At 43.8% G+C, this 16143-nt stretch overlaps 1 long non-coding RNA gene across 4 annotated transcripts in view; it reads right to left on the bottom strand.

Annotated features, from left to right (window-relative positions):
* LOC116083643 overlaps positions 1 to 15323 on the bottom strand; it is a 40620-nt gene extending 25297 nt beyond the window's left edge. For all 4 annotated transcript variants that reach the window (XR_004115827.1, XR_004115828.1, XR_004115825.1 and 1 more), the window contains exon 1: positions 15139 to 15323. This is a non-coding gene — a long non-coding RNA (uncharacterized LOC116083643). The remainder of the gene's footprint in view (positions 1 to 15138) is intronic.
* Positions 15324 to 16143: the final 820 nt, after the last annotated feature.

Raw genomic sequence — 16143 nt, forward strand, 5'->3', positions numbered from 1 at the left:
TCCATAAACTGAGGCGGGAAGACTCATTATAAAGGTGTCCTCAGGAGCAGCCAGTGGGGGGAGCAATGTGTGGCTTGATAATGAGGGCCCGGTGACAGGTGCAGAAACAGGCCTCCTAGCCACAGCTGGAGCAGCCTGTGCTGCACAGAAATCCAGCTTGTCACTGTTGCTCCATGACAGAGGGTGAGCTCCTCTCTCTAGGAAGGGTCCCACCCATGTAGAGACCCCAGTGGATCTACATTTGTGTGTGACTTCAGCAAAATCTTTCTGAAAACTCCTTTCTTGGAGTCTCCTGCTTGAACTGTCTTAGGGCATCTCTTGGCAAACTTCAGATTTAAACACAAAAGCATAAGAAAACAAAAGCCTCTTGCATGGTATGTGTGTGCTCTCTCTGTCTCTCTCTCTCTGTCTCTCTGTCTCTCTGTCTCTCTCTCTCTCTCTCTCTCTCTCTCTCTCTCTCTCTCTCTCTCTCTCTCTCTCTCTCTCTCTCTCTCTCTCTCTCTCTCTCTCTCTCTCATGTGTGTGTGTATGTGTGTTGCATGCACAATTCAACAGTGCCCCATAGCCCTTAGAGGAACAGCAATAGAAGTCCATGTTCTGGGAAGTGATGAAAGGTGTTCATTGCATCCAAGTTTACAAAGTTGTGAGCTATGAACCACTTTCCCTCTGAGACAGAAAGATAACCACTTTCCATAAACCAGTCAGCCTTGTAAGGAGGAGCTGACACCTGAACCCTCAAGCCTCTATTTCCTGCTTTTGTGAAGCACCTAGTTCCAGTGATGGCTCAGCACACGGTGAGCAATAGATTCTGACCTTCGTAATTTCTTAAACTTTTCAATTTTCAACATTGTCTCCTTGGTTCTTCCCACTGTGTTCAAAGTGATTCCGTAGACCCGCTAGTTACCAAGCTTTGGGGTTCTGCTGGACAGTTAACACAGCCCCTCATTCACTGAGGTTTCATTCTTAGTTATAACTAAAAGACAAGGAACCGACATTTAGGCCACTCCACAGAGATGGTAGGAAATGTAAGGACTCTGTGAGATGAAACTCTAGGAAGCTCCTGCGAAGTTTCACAGCTAAGGCTTTGGCTCGAGAATCAGAATAACCAGGCAAAGGGTATTTGTGCAAGAATCCCTGTAGCTGTGATCAGTGGAACCTGAGCCATATTCAAACGTTAAAATGTATTTTTTAAGAAAGGACAGTAAACATCACCCTCTAGGGTCTGACTGTATAGCCTAGGCTAGTTCACTTGCTTTTACTTCCCTTCTGGGTTTGGGGTTATACTGTAAGACACAACAGTGGGAAATTACTGGTTTTCTTCGTATTACAACTTAGCTAAATTTGATAAGAACAGAAGACCAAAAGAGAAAAAAAGAAAAAGAAAAAAAAAAGAAAAGGAAATTAGATCTCGTAGCACACAAGTTCACCTTGTAATGTGAATTAAAGAGCATTTCCCCTCAGATAGGAAGATGACCCAGTGGGCAAAGCCTCTCCCACACAAGCATGAGGGCCTGAGCTTGGATCCTTTGAACTCATTTAAGGCCAGAAGCAGTAGTGTACGCCTATACTGTCTGCACCCCTACTACAAGATGGAGACAGAAACAGGAGAATTCCCAGCAGCCCATGGGTCAGTTAACCTGGTGTAAAAGAGGGGGACAACTAGAGAGTCTGCCTTAAAGTAAGAGGGAAAGGAAAGACTGACACCCTATGTTGTCCTCTGCTCGCCACACATGCACAACTGACACATGCATACCCGTGCTCACACACGCAAACATTCACTCACATCATATTACATACACATAAAAGATTAAAAGACAAACTATCTTCCCAGAACAAATGAAGCATGTCAATCTCAGTGGTGAATGTTCTTTCCATGGAATGGGCTGTGTCTCCTATGAACATGTGGAGACTGACACACATTGTGTAAGCTTCTCAAAGTGAAGTGTTAGCTGTAGGTATGAAACATGTATAACATTGTATTACAGATCCCTGGTAGGTAGCATGCTTTTATGCATACACATTAGTATGATCCAGCCTGTGTGGAACCACTTAAAATGAGGGCCTCCCATAGCACAGTGATTCAGGTGTAACTGCAGAAGGTTCCTTGCTAGAACTGTCTGATCCCAGGCCTCTGCCACCTGATTTCCAATATCTAGCAGGCTCACGCTGTGCACAAAAGACCCTGGAGAAGTCCAAAGCAGAAGAGTTTTTAGGACTCTCTAGGAAACAGGAGAAATTGTCAGCTGGATGCTCTGCCCCAGATTCACAAAAGCCTACAGATCAAGGATGCTAGAGGCCCTGGCCCCACCCCAAGAATCTGATGGAATAGTAAAATAAAGCCACCGGGAAGCCTTACACATCTGACCTCACCTCTGATTACACACAAGGCCCAACTGTTGCTAGAACAAACAAGCATGCATGTGAACATTTAATGGGCAGTGTTTCCCTTGCCATGATATTGTCAGTACTGCAAAGAGCTGAAAAGACTTTCTTGCAGTACTTGAAAAGGTCACTAAATTCATCCAGAAAGCTGCTGTCATTTGGTAGAAGAGTAAGCTTACAGTGTATCTGTACAGATTCATGTCTGCGTCATCCAGGATTGTCAATCAAATTATCAATCAGTATTTGCATCAGAAGTTCATTTCACTCAGCACAGAGAGGCACTCAGCAGAGAGAGCCTAAGGTAAGCTGCTATATGTGAATAAAAACACCCTCCCCTATGCAGCTCCACTGCCATATGTGTATAAAAACAGCATCCCCTACGCAGCTCCACTGAGCCCCTCTCAGGGAGGGTCTGCTAATTCACCAACAGTGAGAGGTGTGCCTCTTGGCAAGAGTAGTTTACTACTTCCCCCAACAATGGGGATAGAGAGCAGGAGTAACGTGCCTTCCTTTTCATTTAGACAGACCTCATTACTACTTTCTGCCTGTGTTGTTGGAGACCCTGCACTTGAGGTTTCCATGTCTGGGGTACAAGGATCTTGATATTTCCCTGATAGGGTGTCTTGTTCTGGTACCACCACATCTGTTTTTCTGAAGATAGCTTCTGACCTCTGTATCAACCACTTGACTACAGACTCAATATCACTCTAGACACAGAGAGGAAAGGTCATAGGCTGCTATGGGTATGTAAACGTGCATGGCTCCTTGTACTTCCCAGAGGCTGACTGATTCTTGGGAAAACACAGGCATAGAAAATGAGCTGATGATATCCCTAGGATGTTCCCTCCAATAAACCTAATGAAAAGCAAAGTGAGTCTGAAACTTAAAGGCTGAGACAGAGAGCCCTGGCTGTGTCAAGCTGGCTTATGATTCTGACCCAGCATCAGGGTTGGGGGTGGACAAGGCTGGCATTCTCCATGAACATGTACCTTGTAGCTTTCTCTGAAGAACTTTCATACCTGGGCCTGTGGGACTTGTCTTTGGGGAGAATCATGTTGTATGTCTGCCTTTTCTGTCTTCATCTTTTGGAATTTCTGCTGTTGGTACCAGTCTCAGCAGAAACCAAAATGTGGTACCTGGCTGTTGCTTGTGTACATTTGCCCATAACAGGTGACACAACCACCCATAATACTGTGGTACAGGTCAAAGGCCCCATCCTACCAACCAAGGATCTGCTGATGCCAAGGCAGTGAGATGTGACATTCCCTTGGCCCCAGAGCCTGCAGGCAGAGTGTGTTCCTCCCTACCTAGTGGGCAGGCAGAGACCATGATTGCAGACTGGGGATGTCAGTTGTCCATTTTCTTGGTGAGCCTTAGAGACCCAAACTGGCCCCCTTCTGGGCTTCCAGGGGACATTTTAATGAAGTTGTGGCCTCTGGTACCACTTCCAGGCCAGTGCCAATAACTCTGTCCTAACTTGACAATGTTAAACCAAAGTTTGTGACCTGCTTTTTTCCCCACAATAAGCTAAACAAATGGTTCTCAGTCCATGAGTCACAATCCCTTTGGGGTACACATATTAGATATCCTACATAACAGATATTTACATTATGTTTCATAACAGTAGCAAAATTACAGTTCTGAAGTAGCAACGAAATAATGTTATGGTTGGGGGTCACCACAACATGAGGAACTAAACTAAAGGGTCGCTGTATTAGGAAGGCTGAGAACCACTGGCTAACACATATCCCTTCAATTCACACATTGATGCTTTAAGTCCCAGGACCTCCGAATGTGGGTCAATGAAGAGGCCAGTCTTTAATGGCTGATTAAACTAAAATGAAATCACTAACATCGCCTTCACTCAGTAGAGGGCCTGGTGAAAAGACCCAGAACGTGAGAACAATCAAGACACCACACAAGAACACAGGGGGAAGACAGGCCATCATCTGTAAAGACATGTCTGGTCCACATTCTAAGTCACTAGGACAAAAGGGAACAAATGTCTGCCCATGGTATGCTTTGGTCGCCAAGCAGATAGAGGTTTGCAGTAATGTCTCTGTGTGCACTCACATCCACAAACTGGGTGCTTCTGTCCCTTCAAACACATGGTAGTTCCTAAGCCATACTATTAAGAGCACAGAAATCTGTGCCTCATCCCTTTGCATAACAATCCATGTATAAAATTTTCAAAATATTTGATCAGCACATGTCACTCCAGAAAGGCGTATATGTTTATCTTGCAGCTGGGTGTGAAAGGCTCTGCACCCACCATGGGCATGCAGCTCAGAAGCCAAAGATCAGATGAAAGAGAAAGCACAGAGTTCATACCCTGGGGACAAAGTATAAGCAAGACATGCAAAACCTCCCGGCCATCCAGAAGAGCCATGGAAAAGATGACATTCATTATGTTGGTTTCATGCAGCCAGCTTGCATATTAAAAATGAAGAGAACCTGAGCAAAATCAGAGTCCAAAAAGGCCAGGTGCTTTTCTTGCTTTTGTTCCTTTGCAAAGCAGCCATTGATAATCAACACACAAACAGGGGGTGGGCCCTGTGGTCAGTGCACCCTTTAAATAGAGTGAGAAGGTAGCGTCAGGCAAAGCAGCAAGGGTCCCCAGTGTTCTGTGGACTGACCTTTCTGTAATTGTGCATTCTGGACAAACAGACTGCAGGCACAAGGCTGGGAAGGTCCTCCCCCCACCTCTCAGAAAAATGAGCCCCCCTTTTAAAGTGAAAAGGCATTATTGATCAAAGAAAGGGGTGGCTCCCTATGTAAAGAAGGCACAGCTGGTGTTGCCCCGTGTCTCACGCAGGTGACACCGATGCCCCCTCTTATTAAAAACTGGCCAGATTGCATTCCAAGTCCAGCCTGCAAAGTTAATGATAAGCTCACAATAAAGCACCAACATGGATGTGAGCCTTGTAATACACCCTGATTACTTGCGTTTTCATTAGTGGCCAAGCAGCGGGCTGGCCGGATGGTATTTGACACACAGACGGATGCTCCCAGGCGTTCTGTGCAAAGCAGCCTCACTTCAAAGTCTTTGCCCTGCTGGTTTGGTTTACACCTGAGCCAATTAGCTGGGGAGATCAGAAGAAGCCTGAAAATGGAGCTGAGTCCTTATTTCTGGGTTGGAGAAAGTCACTTGATCCCAGGTAAAAAGATACCAGGAGAACAATAGCATAGAAAGTGAGAGGGGATAGGAGCAGAGGGTGGCGGACGCTGTGTACACACACACAGAGCCCAAGACTGGCCAAGAACAGGCTGGAGCGAGGCCTGGCCCTCACTCAGGGGGTTTGTTGGGCTTTTGTTGGCAACAAAGGGGCTAATTGAAACGAAACAGTCTGCAGTCTGTTTGTTGGCACATCAAATATGCTGTAAGATATGCTGATGCGTGCTCCCCCTGAATTATTGAACATCACAGCTTCCAGAAATAAGACAGGCAGGCAAGGCTGAGAGAGGTGCTGACAGGGCCACACTGCTGTTTGGAAAGCCAACTGCCTGGATGCCAAGGAGCACTCCAGTGCTGGAGCCCTTCTGGGTTCCCCTGACATTGTGAAAGGCACCAAACCCAGGAGAGAGAGAAGACCCAGCCTCCACACTCTCCACAGGGAGATCCAGTCAGAAGAGAGCTGGTGCGGCATTATCTGCTGAGCCAAATGTTCCAAGCACTTCTGGAACAGTACATCTTTGGTGTTGGGGACAAGTGAAGTGGAACCTGCTGGGTCAGAGCCCTGTCCTGCTGTCACTAAGCCAAAAAAAAAAAAAAAAAAAAAAAAAAAAAAAAAAAAAAAAAAAAAAAAAAAAAAAAAAAAAAAAAAAAAAAAAAAACCAGAAGAAGGAGCCACTGAAGAAAATGGCAAAGAGACACAAGGCACATTGTGAGACATTTTGAAGCAGTTCGTGAATGTGGGTATAGTCACATATTTGTGAGTTTGTGTTCCTATGTGTTCACATCATGTTGCATAGATGCATGTATATTATAGTAAGGAGATCCTCAAGTCCCAGGGGCCAGAACACTTTTGTGAAATTAACCTAGGCCTTGACGCAATGCTTGATAGGTTAAGGCATTTTTTTTCCCTTCAGTGAGTGAGACTCATACTTTTCTTGTACTTTGCCAAAAGATATCTCATTGGGATCCCAAGACATCATTCATGTCAGGAAACAAAAGATATGACTGAGTAGTCAGAGACCACTGCACAAACCCAGGACCCTCTCTCTACAGAGCTTTGGAATACAGGTACAGGTGTCACTTCCATGGTAAACAGAGGGATCATAGGGATCCAGGCAACAAAGCCAGCTTGACACAGGCAGCACCAACCAGAGGCCTAAACATCAGCCCTACAAAGGGCAAATGGTGAACAGAGCAGGTGTGACTGGCAACATTGTAGAGAAGTTCCTAGGACTTACACTTCTCTGCTGGTGATCTGGGGCTGAGCTCTGGAGGCAGTGGTCTATTGAGATCAAAAACACTGTCTGACTGCCAACTGAGCCATACCTCATACCCTGCACCCATCTCTACTGAGTGACCCAATAACCTTGATGAACTGAAATAGTACATTTGATTTTCATATGTAGAATGAGTACAGCCAATGCCTCTTCTTCTTATTGCTCTGATAGGCACAGATACAGAGAGTATTGGGTGCCAGGCACTATTGAAATGCATATTCCATGCTAGGTTTGTTGCCTGCTTCTCCAGCCTTGGAAGCTACCTTGAATATTTGACTATGAACTCCTAAGTGGACTGGATGAGATGAGATGAGATGAGATGAGATGAGATGAGATGATGAGAGGAAGTTGGGACCCCAAAGCACTCTAACACAGCAAGATACAATGGAAAAGCCATAGATGGACTACAGAAAACACAGTGTACATAAATAGAACAGAAAGCAAAGACCAAGGTGAACTGAGATGCCTCAAAGATCTACAGAGAAGGCCTATAGGGATCTATCCCATAAGGAGGGAAACTCCTCCCATGAAGAAGAGGAGGAGACTGAGTAGAGTCTTAGGCTGAGAGCCAGGCCTACCAGAGTCTGGAAATGGCCAACAAGTGTCCTTAGATGGAGCTAGAGGTCTCAGGAAAGAGTTTGCCATTCTCAGTCACTATCTGGAAGCTGGTCATGGAAGGGTGGCCCATTCAGTATCAGTGATGAATTTGGATCATTGAGGAGGAGCTGTCTGTTGGTTGCATGCTCTGCAGCTGGAGATCTGAGAAGAGCATCTAGAAGTCTATGTTATGAACATAGCTTAGTTGACACTAAGGAAGACTAGAGAAGAGGAACAGAGGAGCAGGTGAAAATTCAAACAGCCAAACTGCAGGTCCAAGGCAATAAGAGCAAGAATTGCACTAAATGTAAATGACTAAATGCTACAATAAACACCAAGATTTTCAGACTCATTAGTGAAACAAGAGCCAGTGGTGATTGTTCTTCCAGATTAAGAATAAACTGAAAAAGAAAGATAGGAAGGGCCTTGTGCTTTCTTACCAAAACTAAAAACACTCCCACCATCATACATGTAGATCTTATCAAGGAGCCAGTGGGCACATGGTGGCATGGTGGGAACACTGGAACATCATGAAAATTTATCCATTGCAAGTGTGTGTGAAGCCAGCTTCTGACATAGAAAGTGATTCATGCAGCAAACTGACCCTGTGCTTCAAATTTGTCTCTAGAAACCAAGCGCTGTGCATTTTCCTTAGTCACTGGCTTGCTACTGATATTCATGGTGTCTGGACCTCATTCCAACTTGGAATCTGCACACACCTGAAGGGAGATATGGTGCTAGGTGTCAGACCCACTATATTTTCTGGTATGTTTCAAGTACTCTATCCATCTAGGCACAGCTACCTCAATGTTTCTGAAACACCCTATTTTTAATATTTTATCAACTTTTTCTACTAACTTCATTGAGGTGATATAAGATGACAACTGATAAATCACAGTGTCTCTAAGACCTCTTCTCCTAGCAACTATTATTTGCTCTCTGCTCCTCCTCCTATGGCCTTGGACTTAATTCATTCAAATGTTACCATGTATGGGCATAGGGAATTTTCATTGAATAGATTGCATTTAATGTCTGCTTTTCATGCCAGTAATTAAACTCCAAGAAAGAAAAGACATGAACAGTGTCTCCAGCACAGACATAAACTCAATAATGGACAGAATTTTTAAGAAGATAGATGATGATAGATGAGAGAGAGATGACAGATATGTGGTACATGAATAAATACACAGATGACAAATAGGTGGAAGGTTTATAAATACATGATAAATGGTGTCTAATAAGTAAATAAAGGATATATAGATGATCAATGATAGGATTAGATAAATAGATTATAGATAGATAGCATGTAGAAATATATTAAAGATATATAGATAATAATTAAATATATAAAAGATAGATGATAGGTAAGTGATACAATTTATTGTAGTTAGATGGATGATAGATAGATAATAGATGATAGATATGTGATATATAGATAGAAAGATGATAGATTATGATGATAGAAAGATAGATAATAGATAGATAAATAGATGATAAATAGGTGTACTGGTTTTATGTTAACTTGACACAGCTGGAGTCATCACAGAGAAAGGAGCCTCCCTTGAGGAAATGCTTCCATGAGATCCAGTTGTAAGGCATTTTCTCAATTAGTGATCAAGTGGGAAGGGCCCAGCCTATTGTGGGTGGTGCCATCCTTGGGCAGGTATTCCTGGGTTCTATAAGAACACAAGCTGACCAAGCCAGGGGAAGCAATTCAGTAAGCAGCACTCCTCCATGGACTCTGCATCAGCTCCTGCCTCCAAATTCCTTCCCTGTGTGAATTCCTGTCCTGACTTCCTTTGGTGATGAACAGCAATGTGGAAGTGTAAGTTGAATAAACCATTTCCTCTACAACTTGGTTTTGGCCATGATGTTGTATGCAGAAATACAATCATTGACTAAGACAAACTGGTACTAGGAATGCCGTATTCCTGTAACAACCTGGCCATGATTTTGGGAGAATTGTAGAAGGACTTTGGAACTTTGAGCTAGAAGAGCCCTTGGAATGTTAAGAGCTCTATGGGAAGTTCTGTGGGAGCTTGGAAGATAATGTTGGAAGATAACAGTGCAAACAATGGAGGCCTGGCTTATGAAATTTCAGAGGGAAGATTAAAGACTTATTAGGGCTGTTGCTGGTTTGGTTGTGAGGATTCTGTGGCTTTGGTCAGCTGTGATTAACAAGATACCAGAACTACTAAAGTGAAACCTTTGCATTTTGGGGACAATTGATGCTGGACAGCTGGAACTAAGAAATTAGAGGTGATTAAGAAGAGACCAGCATCACTGAGGTGAAATCTTCAGGGAAGTGTTTCCTGAGAACACAGAGAAGATATGGTCCCAGAGGCAGCCACAGCCGTATCTCATGTTGGCAATCAGACTTCGTAATGTATAAGAGTCGCCCATGTGGTACTGGTTCTGAAACATGAAGGGGTAGCAGCTGATGTTTGGCATTGTGAGAGGCCAGGAGAGGCATTGGTGAAGGTGCAGCCTCAGCAGCAGTTGAAGACTCAGGACTGAAGGGATTATGCAAAGAAGTTGAGGCTTAGTGCCATGAAAAGAGCCTATAAGTAGTTATTTGTGAAAATGCAGTCCAGGTTCAGCCGAAGACAGCAGTGCTTTGTACCAGTACGATGGCACCTCCATGAGTTGACCACCAAGAATAGCAGTCGCAGTAGAGTACAGGCAGCTGAACCCAAGGCAGCTGGAAGACAAGATGTGTGCTACAAAGGCCAGAGCTGGAGAAGTGACCCAAGCCCTTGGAGGAGCCCAGAAGATCGGGAGTGGATTCCAGACACTGGACAGTTAAGAGTTTGATTTTGCTTACAATTAAGAGACTTTGAATTGTAAAATGACTTTCAATTTCAAAAGAGATTGGATATTTTAAAGGGATTAAAATTTTAATATGTAAGAATTTGCAAAGGCTCTGGGACTTGTAAAGTTACTTAGATCTTGAGGATGAATAAGAAAGTAAGGGTTGAGGCTTAATAGTGATGTGTTTTAGACAAGGGATCAGTTGTACTGGCTGATTTTGTGTGTCAATTTGACACAAGCTGGAGTTATCACAGAGAAAAGACCCTCCCTTGAGGAAATGCCTCCATGAGATCCAGTTGTAAGGCATTTTCTCAATTAGTGATCAAGGGGAAAGAGCCCAGCCCATTGTGGGTAGTGCCATCCCTGGGCTGGTAGTCCTGGGTTCTATAAGGAAGCAAGCTGAGCAAACCAGGGGAAGCAATCCAGTAAGCAGCACCCCTCCATGGCCTCTGCATCAGCTCCTGCCTCCAAGTTCCTGCCCTGTGTGACTTCCTTTGGTGATGAACAGCAATGTGGAGTATAAGTTGAATAAATCCCTCCCTCCATCCACAATACTGTCTGGATTGGATTTGATGATTGAATATGGGAAGGATTCCCAGGTGTAACAATCTCTGGATTGTCTTTCCTTCAGTCTCTGCTCCAGTTTGTCTCTGCAACTCCTTCCATGGGTATTTTGTTCCCCCTTTTAAGAAGGAACAGAGTTTCCACACTTTGCTCTTCCTTCTTCTTGAGTTTCTTGTGGTTTGTGGATTGTACTTTGGGTATTCCAATCTCTGGGCTAATATCTACTTATCAGAGAATGCATATCATGTGTGTTCTTTTGTGATTGGGTTACCTCACTCAGGATGATATTCTCCAGATCCACCCATTTCCCTAAGAATTTCATAAATTCATTGTTTTTAATAGCTGAGTAGTACTCCATTGTGTAGATGTACCACATTTTCTGCATCCACTCCTCTGTTGAAGGACATCTGGGTTGTTTCCAGTTTCTGGCTGTTATAAATAAGGCTGCTATGAACATAGTGGAACATGTGTCCTTATTACACGTTGGAGCATCTTCTGAGTATATGACCAGGAGTGGTATAGCTGGGTCCTCTGGTACTACTATGTCCAATTTCTGGAGGCTCACAGCCATCCATTGGACTGAGCACAGGGTCCCCAATGAAGGAGCTAGAGAGAACCCAAGGAGCTGAAGGGTTTGCAGCCCCTTAGGAGGAATAACAATATGAACTAACTAGTACCCTTGGAGCTCCCAGGGACTAAACCACCAACCAAAGAGTACACATGGTGGGACTAATGAATGGCTCCAGCAGCATATGTATAGCAGAGGATGACCTAGTTGGTCATCAATGTGAGGAGAGGCCTTTGGTCCTGTGAAGGATCTATGACCCAGTGTAGTGGAATGCCAGGGCCAGGAAGCAGGAGAGGATGGGTTGGTGAGCAGGGGGAGGGGGGATGGAACAGGGTTTTATTTTATTTTATTTTATTTTATTTTTCTATTTTTCTTTTTTTCAGCAGGGTGGAGGTGGGGGACTGGAAAAGGAGATATCATATGACATGTAAATAAAGAAAATATCTAAGGAAAAATTTTAAAAAAAGGAAAAGCATAATATAAGCAAGGGTAAGTAGAGAAGAAGCTGCAAAGAGATGATGCAAATAAGTGGTCAACTACTTCCCATGGCTCTTCTAGCCTTCCTCTATATGCAGGCTCCACATGCTTCCCAGGCTAAAGGTGATATCACTAGACAGGGAGGAAATTAATCAGGAATAATTTCTGGAAACCTCTTTACCATATGATATTCTTTTCAAACAATTTTTGGGAAGAGCTTTTGGTGGCAAACATCTCTGCAGCCATCAGAGAGAACTCAGCACATTTACACAAGAATATGTAATGCTGATAGCATGACACAGGAGACAGGAGAGACAGTTGAGAGACATGGATTCAAATCACACTCTTCCCCAGGCTGACTAGACCTTGCTGGTCCTGGTTCAATTGCTAAATCAGAGTTGCCAATCTTCCAGCTTCATGCCTCTGACAGGATTCTCATTCTTATACCTGCTGCAGTCCCAGGTACACAGAAAACCCCTGAGTAAAGAGGGTCCCTTTAGGAACACATTTGGGAGACTGGTTAAACAACCTACTATAGAGAAAACCCTTGCTTTTCTGCCTTTGAGGATGACATAGTTGTTACCATAGTGAAATAATGAACTTTCTCTCAAGAAAAGTCTAAAAATTAAGAACAGAAATAAGCAGCTCTGGGTGACCCGCATCCTCTCTACCTGCAGGGAAGACTTGAGAGCCTAAGAGCCTATTGCCATACTGTCTGCCTGTCCATCTGACCTCAGTTCATATTGTCTATGTCCTCAAGACTCCATACATGATGTTTCCCATGGCACTGCCCCCTGCATCCTGTAGCTGATGATTTCGGTTCACTAATTCAGTCTATCTCCTTATTTGATTCTCCAAAGCAAACCACAAACCTTTTAAAACCACTGTATTTCACTGCAGTGAAATTTGGTTTTGTGGGAATAATTCATTTTTCACTTTCAGTTCAAGCTGTATATCTTAAATAGTGTCTGATGTGTTGGATACTGTGATAAAACAATCTGTTAAGTCAAGGGTGGCATTGCACTGCCAGCACCTCAGAAGGATTGCCAGGTTGAATGCCAGCTTGGGCTACACAGTTAGAACCTTTATCTGAAAACAGAAGTGTACGGTGATGAAACATTCAGTGCTCACCCACAATTACTCGAAGCAGCCCAACAGGATGAGTGGCAAGGACTCCAGTGGACCCATCCCTGAGGGTAGTCATTTACACCCACCAGGTCAGTGGTCGCTGCACAAGGAGGGACTTTCCTATCCCTGCTTCCCAGGATGCTCATTTACCCATCAGCACCCAAGCCAAGCGCACCAGCTCTTGCTATCACTTCTTCCCTTCAGTGGCTTCAGTAACAACAAATGGAATTTATTCCTCTGTTTTGTTCTAAAAGGAAATGCCTGTCAGAACACAGGAAAAATGATCTACCTGGTTTCTATCTAATCAGGAGTTGGGTAGTTTGAAGATGTCCATCACTAACTCACTTTGGTGGGTACCATGCCCATGTTATCAGGCAGGGCCCAGATTGCCTGCTGGTAATGCTCAATGTGGTAGCTGCTCTGTGCTTCCTCAGAGCATGTGCTTCTGAGGCAGAAACCTGCCACATATGGTTGCGCTGCTGTGGATGTGATCACACCAGTGCAGGCACACAGTTCAAAGGTCAACTCAGCCTTAGCCTACGGGAAGAATGCTCACAAGCATCCTTGCCTAGGTCACCCATACCTTTAGGTACCATGGGACCATGAGTTTCTCAGCAACACACATATTTTTGATTTGGGGTGTTAGGAAGTGTGTGTTGGGTCTGTATTAAAGAAGGTAAGTATCTATTAACTCTTCTCTATTATTCCCAGCACCATACACACACACTCACACATGGACACACACACACAGATGTGCTCAATCACACATGGGCACACATACACACATATGAGCACACACATGGACACACACGGACATACTCTTACATGGGCACAAATATATCCACACATATCACACACATACACACACACACACACACACACACACACACACACACTCACACATGGACACATACACACAGATGTGCTCAATCACACATGGGCACACATACACACATATGAGCACACACATGGACACACACATGGACATACTCTTACATGGGCACAAATATATCCACACACATCACACACACATACACACACACACACGCACACACATGGACACATACACACAGATGTGCTCAATCACACATGGATACACACATGGACATACTCTTACATGGGCACAAATATATCCACACACATCTCACACACACACACACACACACACACACACACACACACACACACACGGGCACACTTCGGTTCATAGCCATCTTAACATAGACTGTAATTTTCTTTCTCTGTGCTGATTTCCACTCTCCATTTCTTCCTGATGCATGTTATCTTCTCTCACCTACCCATCAGTGATACCTAAGCTTTCTCAATGATAGACACATGTTCTCAGTGTGGAAAACTGACCATCCCTTTTTTCCTGGGAGAGAAGTTGTTCCCCAGTAATGCTGCTTTGAGCTAGCCCAGTTCCCCCTGACCCCTACATGTGCTGCATAGGGGAGTTCTCACATTTTTCCTGTGTTGGTTGCTATATTCAGAACCCTTCCCTTGGTGATTAGCATGTCACCAAGTAGCTTTATGTAGCAGGGGGTGCACAGGGTATTTAAGGGGGTCTTGTGGATAGAACCCCAGTCTCATGCCTGCTAAATGCGTAACTTATCACTGAGCTACACCGTCAGCCCCATGCAAGAAATTTGTTATGGAGAATTTGTTTATTTGAAAACACTTTAGGATTTACTTTTGAAAATGCTTTAGAGATAAGTGAACAAGTAGGTTGTGAATGTGTGTGCATGTATGGTTGTGTGTGCTTTGTGTTACACATGGGCTAATCCACCCATACATTGTATTTGTGTGCCTGTCTGCAAATGTGTGTTTTGAAAATGTGCATGTATATGCATGTATGTGTCTATATGTGTATATGAAAGTAGATGTGAGTTGTTGTACATAAGTGTATGAGCATGTGTGTGTATGCATGTGTGCATATATGAGTACTCATGTGTGCATCTGTACATATGTATAAATGTGAGCCAGTATACATGTATGTACTTGTAAGCCTGTCTGTATGTATGCATATGCATGTATATGTATTGTTCCAAACAAAAGGATCTCAACCTGAAAACCAATAGAGGAATATAGCCCTTGGCTTGGGCTAGGCCAGTTTCTTAGAATGCTCTACCTTCTATTAGCCAAAAATGGAAAGGCCTTACCCACACTGCACATGTGGTTCTTGCTTATAGAAAAGTGTCCCGGCTCCTTCTTAGTTGTCATGAGTCCAGGACCACCTCTTAGTGGACATCCAGCCAGGGACATTGCTGTTCTGAACAGCTAAAATCTTTCACTTTCCTCAGAGCTCAGCCATCTACTTCCTCCAGTTGGTCAGGGAGACCTTAGCTTGCTGTCTCTGTCTCTTTGATGCTGCCAGGCTCCATGATGTCATCAACCTGTCATTGTAGCCATCACAGAGCTTTGAAGGTTCCTGTGTGGCCTCTAGCTCCCCCCAGTAGACAGCCAGTAGCACAGCACCACGTTGCCTCTGACAAATGTCCCTGGTCCATGAGTCACAAGCCTCAGAGACTTCAAGTGGAGCTTGACCCACTTGCATTTTGAAGCAGGCATTTTTCCTCCAACATTGTGAAGAACCAAGTACCTAAAGTTCATACTGGACTTGAATTATGAAAACGACAACTTCAAGCATTTGGTAAAAGCTACAGTGCTTAAATGTGTGCTATATGCAAAGTCCTGTGCATATACTGAACATCATTTAATCATCATATATGCTCTCAGGTTATTCGTAGCACTATAGGGCATAATAATATGCTCTCAAGGATTTTAATATGATTTTAGTTATATCTATAAAATACATATACACAATACGTGCACACATGTGTACACACATACACACAATGTATACACATGCACACACATACACATGCATACATACACAGACACATGCACAGAAAACACATGCCTATATACACAGAGGCTTCTTTCTGCTGAGAGCACAAGGAAATCACCCTGATGTCTGACAGATTTATTTTGTTTCCCACAGTGGATTTTCAAGCTTCTTCTGAGATCCCAGAGGCTTTCATAGTTCCTCCAAATAATTCTGTCTTGCTAAGAGACTTTTGTCTGAGTACATCTTCCTGTGTGTGTGCATCTACATATGCAAATATATGGATTTGGAGGCCAGCAGTCAATCTCAGGTGTCTTAT

This window comes from Mastomys coucha, unplaced genomic scaffold (genome assembly GCF_008632895.1).
Source record: "Mastomys coucha isolate ucsf_1 unplaced genomic scaffold, UCSF_Mcou_1 pScaffold8, whole genome shotgun sequence".
NCBI lineage: Eukaryota > Metazoa > Chordata > Mammalia > Rodentia > Muridae > Mastomys > Mastomys coucha.